Genomic DNA, 20,898 nt, shown 5'->3' with positions numbered 1-20,898 from the left:
CCAGAACACGAGGGCCCTATGTTGGGCTAAGAAATCTCTCTCTTGGAGGAGGACAAAGAAGTTCCCTTATCTTACCCATGCCCCACTTCCCCACCCCCACCCCCACCGCAGCAGCAATGTAACTCTTACAAGACTGGGTGTCACTGACATTAATTATACCTATTGGCCCCTTCACTCCTGTCCTGCGACATCAGCGATCACCCAAACACTTCCCCAGCCTCACTTGGATCATCTTGGTCAAGCTCTTCCTTCCTTCCGCCTTGTACAATGAACACCTAGCCCATTGATGGTGTCTGCAAATGTTTAAAGAATGACCGTATAGTGTTTTGAGCTCTTAATCATAGATTTTGAAAACCGGAATTTTCATGCTATGCTCTATAACCCGTACATCCATTCCTACAAAATATTAGGATCAGTTAAAAACAGCTCTCCTCACTGAAACATTTTAAATGAGTAAGAAAGAAAAGGGGACCTTTCTTCCTCTTCTTTTGCACTGAACAGTCCATTGAGGTTTATAAATACACTTTATCAAATCCCTCTGTGCAAGTAGTCCTGAGTGTTCCCCCACCAACCCTGCACCATGAGAGAATGAATAAATGAATATCTAACAGGGCCCACACAATACCCACGAGATAATCGGCATTCTGAAAGTGTCTGAAGATATCATGTATGATAGACACCAAAGAGTGACCCTGTGCATTTTACTCCCGAATTACTGGTTGGCAGCAATGGCTGAGCAATACAAACAGATCTGAGGAGGACACAACAGATAAATTCAGAAAACAGGGTCAGCACGATTAGTTGATGTCAGAAATGATACTTTTCTGTTCCCCCGCCCCCTTCTGATTTATGCAGGACACAGTTTCTGATTTCCTTTGTTTTGCAATCCCCATATATTCCAGCTCGTTATTCAATACAAACGGCCAGACTGTTTACTGAAGGCTGGTGTGTCAGTTGTTGAGGGAAGAAGAGAGGGAGCAGGGCCCACCCCCAAAGCCCAGCTCCCAGCCCCGTGGACGTGGACGGCTCTTGGGGGCTCCAGCCTCCTCGGAGCACACGGAGACAGCCAAAGGTCCACCTCGGAAGGGAGTCTGTACAAGGCCAGTTTGCAGCCTGACAACCAGAAGGGGACACTGAGGTAGGTACCATCCCCAGGACAAACATGCTGAAAATAATTATTCTGATCCACACACGCGGGCTAAGCTGTGAGAATGCTCTTGTAAGCGAGGTCTGCTTTAATAGAAACATAAGTATTATGCATTGCAGTCTATTATAAATTGGTTGCAATTTTCTCCTGACACTTTCTGAATTAAACTAGTTAGTATACAAAAAAATAATAATAATAATAACAAATGCCACAAAGCAAAAAGCAAACTCGGTGTCTGAAGGTTAATGATTGCTCATGAAAGCCACAGAAATAAATTATCTGCCTAGGGACACTGTCACATGATCAGCACAAAAGCTGCAACAGCCAAAAATGTTTATGTAGAGGAAAAAAACACCGTCAGCGTCACAGAACCCTTCCCCCCACAGCTAAATTCGAGTCCTGAGCCAGCCAGCTGCTCCTGACTGCTTACATTAAACTAATTTGTGCTGCTACATTGCAGCTGCTTAATTTTTAGTCTGAACTTTATCACCAATAAGTGTTACAATAACAAGCGATATGATGGTATCTCGGAAGGAATATCCATCAAGCCCCAAACAATGACAGCTTCAGAAGAGTCGATTGCAGAAAAACAAATTTACAAAAAAAAAAAAGAGAAAATTAGCCCCACGCTGCCGCTTTCCAGCGGGGGGAGGGGCGAACTTTTAGTGGCAAAGGCTTTAAAACGCGGCTTTGTTCCGAAGGCCATTCTGAAATGAAGAAGGGGGATGATTGAAAAGGTTAGCGAGCAGGGGAGGAGTTAACAAGTAAGATGTGCTCTTGCTACGAGAGGGTGATTTGCAAGGTGAGAGCCTCGGAAGGGAGCAGGCGGCTTCCCCGGCCCAGGCGGCCCGCGCCCCCCGCCCCCCAGAATGTTCTGCAAACCCCCGGGCAGCGCGGGCGGGGAGTCCCCCACTTGCCCCAGTCCTCGTCGGTCGGCCAGCCCGGGCACTGCGGCGGACACGGTTACTTGCTGTTCCCCATGTGTTCCTGTCTTATTTTCCCAGCCCAGTGTAAATGCAGAACGTCTTCTTGGGGCAGAAACAGACACTGACCTGAACCGGTTTAAATTCCTGCCAAATATGCAGGCACTGTTTTTGCTACATTTTGGAATTTGGCTTAGACCGTGTGTCAGGCATTTACCCTCGTACTCCAAACTAGAATAGAGACCCAACAACTTGAAAAATAGAAGATCGGAAAAAAGCATTAGGAATGCGCTGAAACTTTTCCGTTATTAATTAATCTGAATATGATGGATGTTTTCAGTTGAGATCTCCCATTACACTGTCCTGCTGGCTGCTGGGGGTGGGGAGCAATTCCACTTCACCCCGCACCCTAATTACAAAAACAATTCCTTTGAAAGCAGGGGAAGAACGCCCATGTCAGCTATTTACAGCATTTTTTAAATTCTGTGGTTTTCAGAATTAAGGTTCAAAGTGAGGGTTATTAATGTTGAGTAATAAAGTAGTTTTTCTTGCACAAAGATACCCTAATTTTGAAAGGAAAAGTTTTTGCTGGAATAATTTTCTCCGGGCAGGAAGGGGGGGTGAAGAGGAGGGTAGGAGATTTAGACCTACCCTTGTTTTTTTTTTTTTTCTTTTCTTTTCTTTCTTTTTTTCTTTTTTTTTTTTAAGATTTATTTACTTATTTGAGAGAGAGAGAGAGAGAACAAGACTGGGGACAGGGGCAGAGAGAATCCTGCAAGGAGACTCCCTGCTGAGCCATGAGCCCCACTCAGGGCTTGATCTCAAGTTGGGACCAAGGGGATCACGATCTGAGCCAAACCAAGAGTCCGTGGCTTAGCGGCCTGCGCCCCCCAGGCGCCCCCCACCCTTGTTTTTTCAACTTGACATCTTTACACCTCGTGGTCCCAGCTCAGGTCCTAAAAGTATTTTCTTTTTTCAGACAGCTGCTAAATCACGCTACAGGAGTGAGTCAGGATGCCATGGGACAGGGCCCTGTTTCCCTGGGTGTCTGTGGATGACCCCGCGCTGTGGCAGGGTGACTGTTTGCAATTGTTCTGCAAGGGCCTGGCCCAGGGGACTCGCGGAGGAGTCTCTGGAGCCCATCAGGATGACTCTCCCCCTGTGCCAAGTGGGTCACTATTGCGCAAGGCGGGGCTTTCTCTCCACCCAGGGCTCAGCAGGATGCCTCTTTCTGCTGTTGGCAGGCTTTCCAACTGCTGGGAACTCAGATGCAAGCATCCTGGGGCCTGGAGGTGTGGCAGGGTGTGGCTTGAAGGAGGGCGACTTTTTCAAAGGCACCTCAGCAGAGGCAGGCAGGGAAGAAGCCCAGATAGAAGAACAATGGAAGAGAGACGGTCTGCAGAGCTACTCAATTTCTCTTAATGACCCAATCGGCAGCCCGTTTAGTAGCCCTTGAGCAGACTAACAAGACCTTCACCTTGCAATTGGAGGCCAGACATCCTGTCAAAACTCCAGTTGTGAAATGAGGAATTAATCTGATGGAATGTATTGGTGTATCTCATCTCCCTACTCTTGTTTTCTCAGAGCTGGACTAAACTGGTCCAACTGGGAGACTTTTGCAGGCTAATGAGCGAGGTCACACAGTTGGTAGGACAGGCGGGTCTAAAGACCTGGGTGCTGGTGGAGATGTATGTAAGCACACGTGGACAGCACATGTATGATTCAGAAGCAGTAGGTATGAAAATATTCTTTGCTCTCAAGCAAGCTCCATGATGACAGAAAGAACTTGCTACCAGCCAGGAATGATCTCACAGAGTTGAGCAGTTTGAATTGGCTACTTTCCTGAAAATCTCTAGAAACAAATCCTTTTCGATGTGGCCTTTTCCAGAATGGTGCCAAATTAGAGCAGACTCTGCAAATCCTGAATTAGGATCAGAATTCAGGAGCCTGGCTAATTTTACCCCTGTGAGCTCTATAAGCAGCAAGGCCCTGCAGCTATAGGTTCCTTCATCGTGTCTCTGAACTTCCCTCAACCCAACTTTGCTTTTTTAGCTAGAAAGTATGCCTCTCTGGCTTCTGATTGTCAGAGAGGTGGAAACAGTTAATGAGGTATGCTGTGATTTCCAACTCACAGCATTAACACTTATGGTCATAAGCTTGAAATACATCATTTTTCACAGAGGCCAAGCATGGAAAGTAATAGATATGACTGAAGAGTACAAATTATGTTCTGCATTTTTGCCTCCACAGGAGACCATAGGCCAAAGTGACAGAAGTCAGATACAACTACTCAGTATTACAAATGACAAATAACTTATCTTAAATGAAAGCTACTCACTATTACTATTTTTATATATTATATAATATTTTCCTCCTAAGATCATATATGATTTTATATGTCATCAAAAGTAATGGGTGTACCTGTATGTATTTTACAAACTGTAGATGCTCTTTAAACATAAAGAATATTTATATTATTTCATGTCTTCAAATTTTAACTGCAATCCATTCTGTCTTCCATTTGCAACATACATAGATAGAGTGTATGGATTGGGCAAAATAATTCAAGAAATAGGACTAAGTGACAAGAGTCTTCATTCAGTGAAGATATATTGTGTGTTTATTGTGGATGCATTGGGGGTGGAGTGTGCTGTACTGAAGTCATGTAACTTGAGAGACACTTTGAATAATTTCTTTCTGTTCAAAATATGTAAACATAGAAGTTCAAACCCCAAGAGGTTAGACCAAAAAAAAAACAAAAAACAAAAAACAAGTAGCCATGATCTCTGAAATCCCGCAGTTGGCCTGCACTTGGCTTGCTGACTCCAATGTGGTGAATGATGGAAAAGATTAGATAGATGAGCCGGTAGGCAGAGCCGACTTATCCATCAGGCATACTTGGCCCATGATACTTTTAGGTACCCACAAAAACGTTCTGATTTCTTTTATAATCAGAAGAAAAGGGAACTTTAGGTCAAAGAATGTTTTCATATATGATATTAATACATTGTTGTACCAACATAATCATAAAATGTCATTTTTAATATTTTTTAATAGCAGAAAGAGCCAATGAGGGTAAAAACTGCCTCTACTAGTATCCTATTGCTGCCATAACAAACTAGGACAAATTCAGTGACATCATTATCTTATAGTTCTGGTGGTTAGAAGTCCAACACAGTCTCCCAAGGCTAGGATCAAGTGTCACCAGGGTTGCTTATTCCCCACATAGAGGAAGAACTGAGGATCTACAGGATTCTGTTAGGGCGTGGCACAAGCCCTACTGAAGTTAGAGGCCAGCTTTTATTGGCAACCCCTGATACTGTACCAGCTGGAGGAGGGGTGTGAGGAATCCCACCCACCTTCTGCACATGAAGACAGTGCACCCATCAGAGCATTCACTTTTGATCACATTTTCTAAAGCCAGTGCAAATGGCCTTGGGCAAATGGAACATGTTTGTCAAGATACCTCCATTCTGTTCACTGGATGTTTTCTGCTGATAGACTCTTGTTCCAAAGCTGGTTCTCTGAGGCCACAGCAGTATGATCTTAAGATGACCATTAAAAATCTGATGGACATATTTTCAGGATTAGAATCCTAATTACAAGAAGAATGTGGAAGGCAGCCATTCCTGATAGCTTAACAGACAGGATAGCGAGTGATATTTATGAAAACAAACAGGCTGAGCAATGATCCAACAGAGTTCATCCTGCTAGAGAAGACCACTGAGTTAAAACTCATTTCTTACTACCAGGGATTTTTTTCTGTATAATATTATGTCATTGATTCATATCTCTTTATTTTTCCTTTACAAACCCAGACACAGCCCCAGAGATGCTAAGTCCCTAGATATTTCATTTTTTAAATCAGATACTTGACAGGTAGAGACACAATCACAGTCAACAGTTTAAACTAAACTAACAGGCTGAGAACCTTTTGTGATTGTAGGTTCTAATTTCAACTCCCCTGTAATCCATTCCTCTGCATTACCATCTATAAAATGGATATAGCAATAATAAATCAAGTCATGAAATTATTTATAGGTATAACCACTGATGGGATTTTATAGCACTTTACACATATAAAATCCTAAATAGTCCAAGCAATAAAAAGTAACATTTCCCAGTGACATCTCCACAAAAGCCACTTTCTTCTGAATAAGTACCAACTTCCCACAGAGATGCCTAACCTGCACCAATAGACCTGCAATGTAACCCGACAGAAAGAAAGAGAAACATAACTAAGTCTGAATTTGAAAATTGGAATTTTATCACAATCATAATACATCTTACATTCTCCTTTTTTGTTGTTGTTGCTGCTGCCACATATTGTTTTTCTTACTATCACAAAGAAAAATATATCACAGAAAACTAGTTTACAGATAGATTACCAAAGTCTTTTGGCTGGTGAAAGATCAGGTTTTTCAAAAAACTTCTCCAAAAGAAAACTCCTTAAACTGTTCCACTGCCATTTAATCATTGGAGATTTTGATTATTTGCTTTATTTTATTTTATTTTATTTTTATTTTAAAGATATTTATTTATTTAGAGCCTGAGTAGGGGGAGGGGTAGAGAAGAGAGAGAGAATCCCAAGCAGACTCTACACAGAGCGTAGAGCCCAATTCAGGGCTCGATCCCACTACCGCAAGATCATGACCTGAGCAGAAATCAAGAGTCGGACACTCAACCCACTGAGCCACCCAGGCGCCCCTATTTGCATTATTTTAAAATGTCTTCATTTTCTAAAGCCTGATAGTAGCAAGTATAACTGCGGGATTCACTTTGATAAGTAAGAGAACATCAACAAAATAACAATGTGAAATGCATTTGGAATTCCTGGCTGAAGAGAATTGAAGTGGGGAGGACGTCCTTAAAATGAAAAGTTAACAACTGAAATCTGGAGCAGTTTTATTTTTAAGGGAAAAAAATTAATTCACCGTTGATGTGTAATTTGTACAAAGACAAGGTTTTAAAAAAAAAGTGAAAGAGCAAAGTCAGGAAGGTCAGGTGTTAAGTGGGATTTCAGCAGAGAAATTACATAATAATACTCTGGAAAGAAGACTTAAGTGAAACTGGAATAATGACATCCTAAATACTGTTTGGCCACAAACAGTAGAAATGTCTCCCTTTGTAATGCGTTCCACCTCGTCTCTGCAAGGCTGGAGAGGGAACAGAACCAACGTTGAACAGCAGAGAATTGCATCCAACCTGCAACAGCAGATAGAAAAGAAGCTGCGAATGTGGGATGTTGTTTTATCCCAAAATATTTTGTAACATTCCCCAGATTTTTTTTCCATTTTGCTACCATACTTGCCCAACCATGCTGGGGTGTTATGCTATTTTAGACATGAGTTAACAGGTCTCTTACTTACACACATTTCCACATTCCAATGAGACCTATTAGATCCTTTCCTCCCTAAACCACCCCTGCCACACACACACACACACACACACACACACACACACACCAGTTTTTCTCCCCCACACAAGTACCCTCCCCTCCACTCATTCTTCCTTGTTGTTTAACACTTCCCTACTCGTCATTGCGTCCAAGGCCATGCAAACCCACAGGACAGAGAAGGGGTTGCTACCATATGACGTGGTTGGACTCTGCAAAATGAAATGGCTGCAGCCAGCGAGCGAGTCAAACAGAGCAAATGGCAAGAAAAAGGGAAAGTTTACATGTAGCTGATCGTTAAGGGAGGAGATGGGAATGGCCTCAAGGGATCCTGCAGTCTTTGCTCTTCACCGTGTGTTGTGTTGGACCAGCAGCATCAGCTGGAATTGCGTCAGAAATACAGAAACTCAAAAAGTCGACGTTGTAAGCTCAAGCCCCATGTTGGGTGGCGAGCTTAAAAATAAAATCTTCTAAAAAGAAAAAGAATGCAGAAACTCAAGGCCCACTCTGAGTCAGACCTATTGAATCAAAATCCACGGTTTATCCAGACACCTAGATAAATTGAGATGCACGCTAAGGATAGAGAAATACTTCCCCGTGTCGGTCTCCCACCACCAGGAAATGAAAGAAAGTTGTCAGTGGTGTAAACATTTATATCCAATAGAGGAACATTTTAATTTGCTATGATAACAGATTTCGAGAGCCATTAGCTTTAGCAATCAAGGTCTGATTACAATTCCCACCCTCTCACCTACTACTCTCCTCAGAAGTTACTAGGACTTTCTTTGCTGTACACGCAGGTTCCTTTTCTCCCTGAAGTTTCATGGCAATATAAGTACAGTCTAACAAGTAGGCTTTGGAACAGAAACTTGACCCCTCCAAACCCCCCTCCAGTAAGATATGTAATAGTACGGAGCATGCTCCACACTCCACCACCATCCATGAATCCCCTCCCAGAGGCATTTCCAGTCAACTTAAAATAAATTACTGAATGCATGTAAAAGAGATCAATTTTTTAAAACTTTTTATACTACGAAGTTGGGCTGAAAGATGTTCAGGAAACCCTATATCACAACTTAAAGGAATCAACTCTTTTCATAAAGCCAATCTGCCCTCACTACAGCAAGAAGTGTGGTTTATTGGTTTGTTTGTTTTTACATCCCTTGGATGTTTTATTGGAAAGTGACTTCCAGGATTTGGAAGTGATGGAAAGCACCAAGTGAAGAGATCAGGGCAGAGTTACACAAAATCACCTTTAAAAGGGGAGAACTGTTCCATGGAAGATGAGTCAATCTGAAAAGGGGTTCATTGCCAGGGAAAGGAAGAGTCCCAGAGACAAACAGTGGCAGGGCCCCTCCAAGCACACTGGGAGTGGCACCCTCCATCTCTCCTTCATCAGACTGTGAGTTTGAGCATTTCCAGTCCTACTGAGAATTCATCCTTACAATGGAACTGGATACACAGACTCTCTCTGGTCCTCCATTCACAAGATCTTTCCTATTATGGTTTGGATGTTTTAAGGTAACTTAACCCAATGCTGTACCCATCCAGTTTATCTAAATCCTATTATTCGGGCTTTGTCCTATAATAAATTAATTAATTAATTAATTAATAACAAACAAACAAACATACAAATAACTGGATTAAGATCTGACTTTCCTTAAAATCTAGTACCAGCAAGGAAAGGGCTAATCATGTGGATTCTACTCTTCTGGTTCTTAATGCCCTGTCTTTTCACAATGAATGAACTACATAAAATATATATTGGCCTTAAAGCCCAGTTAAATGTGAGTCTCTTCATGAGAAAGAGACACTCAGCCAAGATGCTGACAAATCATCTTCCTGGCCTATAAGCCTGGAGGCTAAAGACAGACCGTCATAACGTAGGGCTCAGTGGCTGCTTTAGTAAGCTTGACAACAAACAGTCCTAGCTCCCAGTGACTACATCATTATTAACAGAGAATTATAATTCATCTTAAAGTTCTGTGATCCATGAAACTTTCAGGACTCCTTTGAATTATTTGTTCCTCATAGAGTGCTGGGAATGCCATGGGGATATCAAAAGACAATCATAAAGTCATTAAAGGGAGGGGGTTCATCCATCTATTTCTCAACAAATATTTTCTGTGTCTCTCCCATGTGCCTGGCACTGTGAGTGATGCCAGGAACACTCTGAACCAGGAAATAGACAAGCAAGAACGCACAGTGTTATGCGTTAGGACCATCATAGAAGAATATAAGAGTAATGCACACAGGACAAGAAGAGTCCAAATCTTCCTGGGAGAGTCAAGGCAGTTTTCCAAATGAAAATTGTATTTGAGCTGAGACTTGAAGGGTAAGAAGGATTTGGCCAAGTCAGTGATTTGGAGAGAGAATCTGACTGGTTATGTGAATAAAAATGGCAATTAACACTGAATGAATGGCAAAGGGAAGGAATAGCTGTGACTCAGTTGGTAATTAAGGAATTGGGTAAGAATAGATCCTGTAGCCTTGCTACTAACGTGTGGTCTGCAGATGAACAGCATCAGCTGGGATCTCATTAGAAATACAAACTCTCAGTCTGCATCTGAATCAGATCTTCTGAATCAGACTCTGCATTTTGGCATGTTGGGAGAACTAGATGTATCTCCATACACTTAGGTGGTGAAGTCATTAAGGAATAGCAGGAAATGAGCTCATGGAGTAGTGCTCACAAGGGGTCATATTTGCCACACAAAAGGGTAACTTTAAGAACTTGAAACTAGAAAGATACTAAATTTGCATATTCACTGTGTCTCTAATAATAGAATGGAGAATGGTTTAGAGCTAAGTACTTGTCCTCCCCCCAAAAAAAGTCTGGGGTGGCTGGCTCAGTCAGTGGAGCATGCAACCCTTGATCTTGGAGTTGTGAGTTTGAGCCCCACGTTGGGTGTAGAGCTTACTTTTTTAAAAAAGTCTAAACTATGATAAGGACTGTGGAAGAGAGACTTTGAGAGACTTTTAAGAGACAGACAGGACAAGAACTGATGATTTATTAGTCTGAGGAACATGACTCCCAAGTTTCTATATGGTGATACCATCCATATAGATGAAGAAAATGAGAGGTAAGGTAGGTTTGGGGTGTCAGAACCATCTCTTCCGATATGTTGAATACGAGGAGCTTTGTACACAGGTAGGTAGAAATATCTGCTCAGAGTTGTATATTTGAATCTGGGCTATGCAGAGATTCAGAAACACAGGTCCAAAAGTCATCAACACAGAGACTAATTGAAGCCATTGACAGACATATCATTTTCCAAGGAGGTTGTATAACATGAGAAGAGAATCCTTCCTCTTATTTCTCCACAGTCTTCTCTTGCCCTCACTATCCTATCATGAAAGTTCCCAGGGTAATGTTGCTATTACTGGTGAAAAGAGCAAGTTCTAAGTTCTGGAATGTTTTGTAACATTCCTAATTATCTCTAAAATATTTCTGTCCAAAATCCCATTTCATTATGTTTCTACCTTGGATCAGATGATTGTATATGAATCTGATTTTAAAATGCATACTAATGAGTTCTGGAAATTAATATATTTCCCTTCTAAGAGGTGTTTGTGCATTTTACAAGATTGTTTACCTAGCGCCTAAATCTAGGACAATACACCAAAGGATATGTAATTCTATGGTAATTTCCACCACCATGGCCTACTAAAAAAAAAGGCATTCTTGGGAAACAGATACATTTTTGTGTTGATCCTTTTTCTACACCACTAAATGGGAAGCTACTAGTGCTCCCTTCCCCCAACAAAAGGCTACTTAAAACCAGGGATGAATATCACTATCAGTGATGTGTGAGATTGCCTTTAAAAAAAAAATCCAGTGGAGCTCAAGGAGAGATAAAAATATATATACATATGCAAACAAGACTGGTCATGAGTTGATAATTGTCAAAGCTGGGTGAACAGTACTCTTAGTTACTTTTGTATATGTTTGAAATTTCCATAATAAAAGGTTTTCCAAAAAATACCAGGAATGTTGACAAGATTATACTTAACTTCCTGCTCTGAACCAGTCGGATTTGACCTAACTTCTTGCTTTGGACCAGTCAGATTTCTAAGGACACAAAGTAAATAACAGTTTTATCTTTGAATTGGCCAACAGTCTCAAACTATTACTCTTTGCTTAAGGCATTTTTGTCATTCCAATTAATCCAACATCATTCAACACATTCATTAACATTATACTTACTACATCTTCCAAATCATAATTAATAGAAATAAGACCAAGTATTTTATGGTGGTATAAATCATGAGGAAAATCTTCTCAATTATATAGTTGATGAAAAGCAATAAATGATAATAATTCTGCAAATTCACCTCAAGATGATCCTCAAAAGATCCATAAGGTGCTTTCATTTAATTTAAATTCCTACATAGCACATTGAAATGTCTCCAATATTTCAAAAGCCAAAGTTAAAAAGAGAAAATATAATGGCAGTTATGTCTAATTTGGCTTCTAATTTATTGGAGAGGAAAGATTCTTCATGAGAAATGCTTATAAATATAGTCTCGAAGTCTCTCTTAGTTTGCCATTTAGAAACAAATCAGAAAAAAAATATTTTTTAAATATTGAATTCTTTGTCACAAGAATTCCTAACATTGAGTAAGCAAAAAAAAAAAAGTATTTATTTTTGATACCATAGCATACCATTAAAAATAATATAGGAATAAAGAATCAATAGGTGATTAGCCATCTATTGCTGTGGAAAGGATTCCTGAATCTAAAAGGGTGAGAACTAATTAATGCTGTTCTTCAATCCACACTGATATTCTCACCCAGACATACCTGAATCAATGTTATATAAAATAATTAATATGGGGATGCCTGAGTGACCCAGTCAATTGAGCATCCAACTCTTGATTTCGAATCAGATCATGGTCTCAGGGTCATGAGATTGAGCTGTGTTGGGCTCCTCACTCATGGGGACTCTGCCCGAGGTTCTCTCTCTCTCTCCCTCTCCCTCCTGCTCTAACTTTCCCCCTGCTCACACACTCTCTCTCCCTAACATAAGATCTGTAATGAAATAATTAACATGACTAAATATAGTCTAAAAATATTTTATACAAAACTGGACTACTGCATGAATAGAATAGATTTTTCTCTTTATCATACCATTTGTTTGGGTCATTTGCCTGTTTACTCTCAGAATTATTACTGATTGTTCTTCAATCTGCACTGTAAGTCATGGGGTAAACTCTGTAAACTACAGTTCCCGGGATCCCTTTCAAAGGGACTTCTTGTTAGGTTTTGCTAATGGGAGGCACTAGTGGGAGATGTGAGGAAGGCAATAGAGAGAAGCCAGAGTATTCCCCACCCCCCGCTTCCCATTCTGAATAGTGACTATATCTTCTGTCAAGACCAGTTTCCATCAGAGCCTCTCCCTCTGTGGTTCAGCCCCTACTAGTTAGCCCCTTCCTTTGTGTCTCTAGGCAGTGCCAGGTCCTACCCAGTGGTACCCAGGTAACACTACTCATGCCTTGATTTCTCCAGCTGTAAAGGGATAGAAGGTTCTTGCTATTCCTAATCTCTAGGTTGTCTTTCTTCCCCTGTCTGACTTTAAAGCTTTCCCAACACTTTTGAAATTATTTTCCTATAATAAATATGTTTACTGAAATACATCTGGTACAGGCTCTATTTTCCTGACTGGCCCCTGACTGATAACACTCTTCATCTTTAATTCTGCAATTTTATAGTCTTTTTAAAGATTTTATTTATTTATTGCAGGGTGAGAGTGAGCAATTCCGGGGGATCAGCAGCAGAGGGAGAAGCAAGCTCCCCCTGAGCAGGGAGCCCAATGCGGGACTCAATCCCAGGACCCTAGGATCATGACCTGAGCCAAAGGCAGATGCTTAACTGACTGAGCCACCCAGATGCCCCACAAATCTAGAGCCTTCTTTAAAAAAAACACAATATGTGTGTTGGCATCATTTTCACCTTAGAAAGTGATTCTATTTATTGTTTATGATCAACTGCTTCTTATTTTTTTTTTTCAACTGCTTCTTAAATAGTTGCAAGTATTCTTACCAGCAAGTTTATTGTATTGCTGAGTACTGATGAAAGACTATTTCCAGACATTTGGAAAAGATTTTTATTATAAAAATTGGTGTTGTTCTCTTTCACCTCACGTGTTAGTCAATAATTACTTATTAATTTCTTACCACATATGGAATACTAAAAATAGATTTTTAAACTATGAGCCCTTCCTGAAAAAGAACTTACGGACTTGCTATAGAACACTAGACACATTCATTGAAAAGGACTACGGGACATTAGTAAACATGTTTGCGTTACAACATAACATCTATCTACACCTTTACTTGCTTGTGCAATGACTGCATTCCTAAAAAGTTAAAATACACATCAAGTCAAAATATCATTTTGTTATGTAATGCAAAATATAGATGTTTATAAAATAAAACTTCACCCTTCCACCTCCTTCCCCCTTCAATTTGCTCTCAGCTTTGCAACTGTAGTCCTCAGAGGTGGATATCATTAACAATTTGGTGTGTATTCTTCCAGAAATTTTTCAATACATATATTAATTAATTTATTTATTCAACAAATATTTATAAGCATCTACCATAGGCCAGGAACTTTCTAGTTCCAGAAGATACAGAGGTGGACCAAGCTGCACAGAAGGTTTATATCCTGGCAGGCGAAGCAATGACAGTCAAACAAACACATGAATACATAATAGACAAGTAGTAACAGAAGCTAATAAAATAAAGGAAAATAAAGCACAGTAATGGGCAGAGAAAATAGGAAAAGGGAATATACAGGCTTTCTATTTTAATGCCTTCTGGAGAGTATGTCGCCCAGCAAATTTTAGGGGGTTTCCCTTGGATACAAATATTTAAATGGCTGGTAACCACCTCTTCTAGTTTCTTGGTGGAGGAAAATGATGTAGATAATCTCTTGAGGTTCCTTTCTGCCCTATCACTTTGTTATCAACAACTTCACAATTAACCACATAATTCATTCTATTTTTAGAAATCTCTTCAAAATTTAATATTTATGAAATCCTAACAGTTTCATGGTCCTCCCCTCATTCTCTTTCTATTCTAACAAACAAATTCTTTCTCTTTTGCCTGGCCCGCCAGCCACACAAATTACCGACTTGGGTCACACAGGTATTCAAGGTAGAAATAAATCAATAATATGTGTGTACTGGAAAAGCAATGCAACTTGTCTGACAGCTTCACTACACCCTTCTCAGGATCTCAGAGTGCCTGACACACCCAGAACTTTTTGTAGAAAGCTCCCCGATTCATCAAATGCTAAGCATTAATACAACCTGGCCATAAATTATGGACAGTGGTCAGCTCCTGAGTCTAGCAAGGGCAACTGTCTCCAGACCAGCCATCAGGTCATGCAGGACCAACATCAAGCCTCTGTCCTAAACTAGGTGCCTTAAAACCAGGTCCCACTACAAACTATTTCACAGGGAATGTAAATCCGAGGCTTGCAGCTCTGTCAGCAAACATAGAGCACTGTAGAAATGAACGTGCAGTAGATGTCATGAAGCAACGGAAGCAGCATGTAAGAAGGTATGTGCTATCAAAAACAAATGGGTGGGAAGAGAGAGCCGAACTATGGACAAAAGGCAGGCAGCCTCCTACGATGATGCTTTTGGATCACCAGGTATCCTGAAAGCCTCCTTGGAGTATTGCTATATCCCAAACGCCAGGAACTTTCTGGTCTATGTGTGAGTTAAGATAATCTTGGTCTCCCTTACTTCTCCAGGGTTTACCTTTCCTTAAACCTCTGTTAACTGAAGTCATCTGATAGCTATACAGCAGGATTAAAATTGCATTTAAGGAAGTTTGCCAACACCATTTATGCAATATGATAACCCTCACTGTCTGCCCAGTGAGGTCATCAACACTAACACATTCCAAAGGTCCACTGTATGCAGAGTAATTTGGAAAACATCAGTGACATAGCCCACAGGGACATTATGACCCAATGAAAGGGAAATGTATAAATAATAATGCCCTGGATATTTAACACACAAAAAATTGCATCATTGCAACATAGTCACAAGGAACACCACAAACTCTGGACCTACGATACCAGAATTCAGTTCCCAGCTCCCAGCTGAGAAGCTGTTCAACCCTGGGGAAATCACTTTCACCTTTCTATGCCTTCACTTTTTCACTTGTAAAAAGGCACTATTACTAGTTCACCTGCCACAGAGTGGTGTAAGGATTAAATGAGTTAATATATGTAAAATGCTTATCGTCACACTGATATTTATAGCTTAAAATAGTGGAAAGGATGGACTGTACAAATGCAAATATCAAGAATGATCAAAACAAAAAAGTTTCAATTATATATTCATGTTTTACATTTGTGCTAGTATTTTAACATGCATCAATGTTCCCTGACAAGACTGTAAATTCTAGGAAGTCAGGGACCATGTTTAATTTGCATGTCATTGTCTCCTGGAAACTATCACAGTTTCTGGCACATAAAAGGTGCTCAACAATATCTGCTAAATTAGTAAATGGACAGTGTAAGCCATGTCTAGATCCTATGGTCAATACACTCAATCAGTAGTCCAGTGCTATCCCATGTTTTTCCTTTCCACCTGTCCAATAAGTTTTATTTATTTACCTTGCTGTTTCATTTATTTCTTGACATATAAGTCTCCTCAGCAATAGTGCAAAGGACTCAAACTTACTGCGGCTATATAGATTCCTGCTTGACTCAGCACTTCTCCCACATACAAGTCTCTTCTATTTTCCAAGTACAAACAATTTATCACATCTCTTCTTCATTCTAGATTCCACCAGAAACCAAGTACAAAAACTCTGGATTGCCCAGTAGCCAGTCTGTCCCTGGGTCCCCCATAGATGGCCTCGGAATCGGTTATAATTGATTCACCACGACCTGCGTGTGCACAAGGGTAGTGCTGGAATTCCTTATGGCATCCTTAGATCTTTTTTGCCACATCCTTTGCCCTGACTCTAAAAGGAAGCCAACCATCTCTCCTCTGGCCTGTGCCACAGATGTCTTCCACATTAATACCATCTGTGATCCCAACGGAAATGATAGTTAAATTCTGTTGCATCTGTTATTGGACCTATCTTTGTAGTAGGAGTAATGAAATTTGGCTTCCAATCTAATTCATCTTTATGCAGATAGACCAAAATAACCCATAATGAAAACACTAAAGGTAGACACAACTGAGAGTTACAAAATGAATGTGGGAAAAAGTTATTTTTCAATGAAGCATGATGATTTTGAAAAATATCAATTCTAAGAACTATTTGTAATCTAAACAAGTAGAAATTAAAATTATAGAAAGATCACTTTTTGTTGGTGGATGTGAAACTGTGGCAATGAGTGTTTGAAAACCTGAAATAGTGATCTTTCTTAAATACTCTTTTTACACTGGAATTAAGAGGCAGCTATTGTTTTGTGATCATTTTAATTATTTGTGGACATATGAGCTAATAATAGGGAACATAAATAACTACAGTTAAAGTATTCTAGAGGAGTTAATTACATGTATTTTCTAAAGGAACATAAAAATGATAATTCTGTCACTCAAAATTGAAGATGTTCAAGTTATATATTGAATTGGTAATTTTTAAGATTTTTCAAATAGTATACTTTAAGTTGATTAAATAAGATGTCAAGAGTTTTCAAATGGCAAAAATGTTTAATAATCTTGATGTTTTGGTGTTTATCAAAAACATATTTTTGCAATTTCTGAATTATGTTAATGTCACAACCATATAGATAATAAATTTCTAGCCCTAGGAGAAAACTTAATCATATTTTACTAGTTTTGCATATGCTTTCTATAGATAAGAACACTTCTCTGGTTTTCTAGTGGCCTCATACATGACTGGTAACAAGCTAGACCACAGCCCCATCTCTCTACTCCCCATCCAGCCCCCTGCGGGTCCACCACCCTGTGCACAAAAGAGTACAGACAGTTTAACCAGTAAGCCAGCAAACCCTGGGAAAGCTATCTGAGCATTGGACTACTCAAAGTACACGTGCATCATTACTGTAACTTTACTAATGGTGAATATTTCTTCTGCCAAAAGGGATAAAATAATTTTTGCTTTCAATAAAAATAGAGTTTTGCAAAGTAAAGATTTATAAGACAACCGAAGTTATTCCAGTTAAGAAAAGCTATAAAGATTACTGAATAAAACATTCTTAGGGCCATTTCATATCGAATAACCAAAAGTTCTATCTTGAAAGGAAAAACAAAAACAAAAATTAAATGCCATTCTAGAGAAACACATTTTAAGTCTTACCCCGTTCTATTGGTTGCACCAGGTCTCATAATTATAAAGCAGAATTAGAATGTCCTTTGAAGAAGTTTACCAGCATGACTTATACAATTACATGAACATTTATGGAAGGGAACATAGCTCTGGGATAAGGATGTTTGGATTCAAATCCGGATTCTATTATTCCCTAGGTGAACCTGAGGCAACTGCTTAATCTCTCTCACTGCCTCAGTTTCCCCATATTTCCCTAATATCTACCTTGAGGCAATTGTTATATGGATAAGAAAGGTAACATAAAGTTCTTGGAACTGCCTGGGTACCTAGTAAGTACTTATTAAATATTAAGTCACTATTGAGACATCTGGGTGGCTCAGCGGTTGAGCATCTGCCTTCGGCTCAGGATGTGATCTCGTGGTCTGGGATCTAGTCTTGCATCGGGCTCCTTGTGAGGAGTTTGCTTCTCCCACTGCCTATGTCTCTGCCTCTGTCTCTCTCTCTCTGTCTCTCATGAATGAATAAATTAAAAATATATATTAAAAAAATTAAGTCACTATTATTATTGTCAGTATCAAGTTAATAGGTCATCAACAACAAATATCCATGGAATGTGAGACCATGTGAGATGTGGGGAAAAAAATATATAAATATATATATTAAGAATATATATATATAATTCCTTAAGAATACTAGGATAGAGTGGAAGAAGAAGAAAAATGCAAATATAAGTGATAAACACGGAAATATAAATGGCATAATGAAGTCTAAGTAGGTTAAGTGAACTAATGTAAACAAATATTACAAATGCTAATTATTATAATTACTCTACTACTACCTATTAATGATCAATAAATTAGTAAATTATGCCCATGATGACATTTCTACTCTGTCATAATTGTTTTCTAAATAGGTGGCTATAAAATTTTTAAGAAACTTTCATTCGAAAAACATTTTAAATGAAAACATAAAGGCAATTGTTAACTAGCATGAAAAGGAACACCTACCTCAAAATACCAGCTAACATAATATATACCTATGAAACACTGGAAGCAATCTCTTTAAAATAGAGATATCAGCATTGTTCTTGGCATTCTAGTCACTATAAAAAGACATAAAATGGAAATAAGAGGCATAGCTATTATCATTTGCCAGTGGTCTGTGGTTTACGTAAAATTTCCAAAGAATAAACTAAAAATTAATATAATTAATAAAAAAATGTTTACCAATATGAAGACAAAGTAAATATAAAAACCTAGGGACACGTGGGTGGCTCAGGGTTGAGTGTCTGCCTTTAGCCGAGGTCATGATCCTGGAGTCCTGGGATCGAGTCCCACATCGGGCTCGCTGTGAGGAGCCTGCTTCTCCCTCTACCTGTGTCTCTGCTACTCTCTCTGTGTGTCTCTCATGAATAAATAAATAAAATCTAAAAAAAAAAAAAAATCCATTAACTGTAGGGCATCTGGGTGTTACAGTTCATTAAGCGCCTGACTCTTGGTTTTGGCTCAAGTCATGATCTCAGGTTGTGAGATCAAACCCCGGTAGGGCACCACACTCAGTGTGGAGTCTACTTGAGATTCTGTCTCCCTCTCCTTCTAACCCTCCCATGCTTTCTCCCTCTCTAAAATAAATAAATAAATCTTTTTAAAAAATTCAGTAACTGTCTAAGATAATGATATAAATAACAGTAAATGTAAGGATAAAAATATTCTTTTCACAATTGCAATTTTAAAAAGTTAAACACCTAGAAATAACTTAGGAAAGAATAGGGCTTGTAGGGGCACCTGGGAGACACAGTTGGGTAAATGTCCAACTCTTAGTTTTGGCTTAGATCATGATCTCAGGGTTATGATCTCAGGGTTGTGAGTTCAAGCCCCACATCAAGCCTTGTACTGGCATGCACACTCTCTCTGTGTCTTTCAAAAGAAAGAATAAAGAAAGAAAAAGAAAGATGGACTTCTACGCCCTACAACCACCACCCCAGAGAAATAAAAAAGACTCTCCTAAAAATTTACCTAACACAAAAGAAAAGCTGAATAAAGATGGTATACCATATTCCTAGATGGGAGAGTGAATATTATAAAAATACCTACTTTTCATGGATTGAAATTTTCAGGCAATTGTAATATCAGTGAAACTGGTTCAAAGTTGGCAAGGTGATTGTAATACTCTCTGAAAGGATGGCTATAGAATAAGGTCAGATTTCCATTTGGATTTAAGAAAATAAGAAAACATGTTTTATGCGTCCAAGCTTATGGAGTAAGGATCATGCACATACATATGCATAGGAAGTCTGGAAGAAAATTACCTTAAAAATGTTTATCTCTGGATGGTGAGATTATGGATGGATTTCATTTTCTTGTTGTCCTTCTATATTTGCCAAAGTCTTTACAATAACTATTTATTGATTTTAGAATCAGTGGAAATACACATTTTTAAGAGAAAAAAAGGAAACAAAACAATAAAGAAATAGCTTAGGCTTTGGAAGCAAGGTTGAACTCCAGCAAAAATGATAATTTTGCCACACTCAGTAAAAACTGAACTGATAGCTGAAAAGCCACTTACAAGGACTATAAGCATATAGTTACTATTAAATCCTGTGCTGAGACTAGGCAACTAACTGGATAGCATCTGTTAACTTATTAATTATTGACAAAAATACCATTTAATGTGTAGATTTGTCATGAAAGAAGAAGAAAAAGCAGTACAGGTAAGAAAAGCTAGAAATTTTCCAAAAATGAAGATGCCTTTTAAGAAGAGCAAGAAATTGGGTGGTTGGTGCCGGGGCGGGGGGGGGGGGGGGGGGGGCGGTGCGGCAGGAGAGTATTTGGACAGAGAAAGGAGATAGGAAGTCACTGCCAATGAGATCCAACAGATTTTGGGGATTCTGTCCTGGCCCTGAGTCAAGATGACCAAGGTTCCTTAGTCAATTTGATTCCACTTTACAAGGATTGACAGAAGTCTCCCGTGAACTCAGCTCACAATTAGATGCTGCAATAGTCACAAAAACAGTGGGAAAACATGGCCCTTGATCTCTAGGACCTTTCAATCTGGTCGTGGAGGCAAGATAACACGTGAATGACTTGAAAATAACACAAAAGAATAAATAGATTAAGTTCCCATATGCGAGGTTCAGAGAATTGGGGTAATAGAAGGCCACTGAAGGA

The 20,898-nt window shown here is 39.4% G+C and overlaps 1 long non-coding RNA gene across 1 annotated transcript in view; it reads left to right on the top strand.

The window, feature by feature from the left end:
* The first annotated feature begins 778 nt into the window (after positions 1-778).
* The window catches only part of LOC140633342 (uncharacterized), a 34,682-nt gene continuing 14,562 nt past the window's right edge, over positions 779-20,898 (top strand). The window contains exon 1 of the long non-coding RNA XR_012030960.1: positions 779-1,138. This is a non-coding gene — a long non-coding RNA (uncharacterized lncRNA). The remainder of the gene's footprint in view (positions 1,139-20,898) is intronic.

Source organism: Canis lupus, chromosome 1 (genome assembly GCF_048164855.1).
Source record: "Canis lupus baileyi chromosome 1, mCanLup2.hap1, whole genome shotgun sequence".
Taxonomy (NCBI): domain Eukaryota; kingdom Metazoa; phylum Chordata; class Mammalia; order Carnivora; family Canidae; genus Canis; species Canis lupus.
This window is presented reverse-complemented; position numbering and strand designations above follow the sequence as displayed.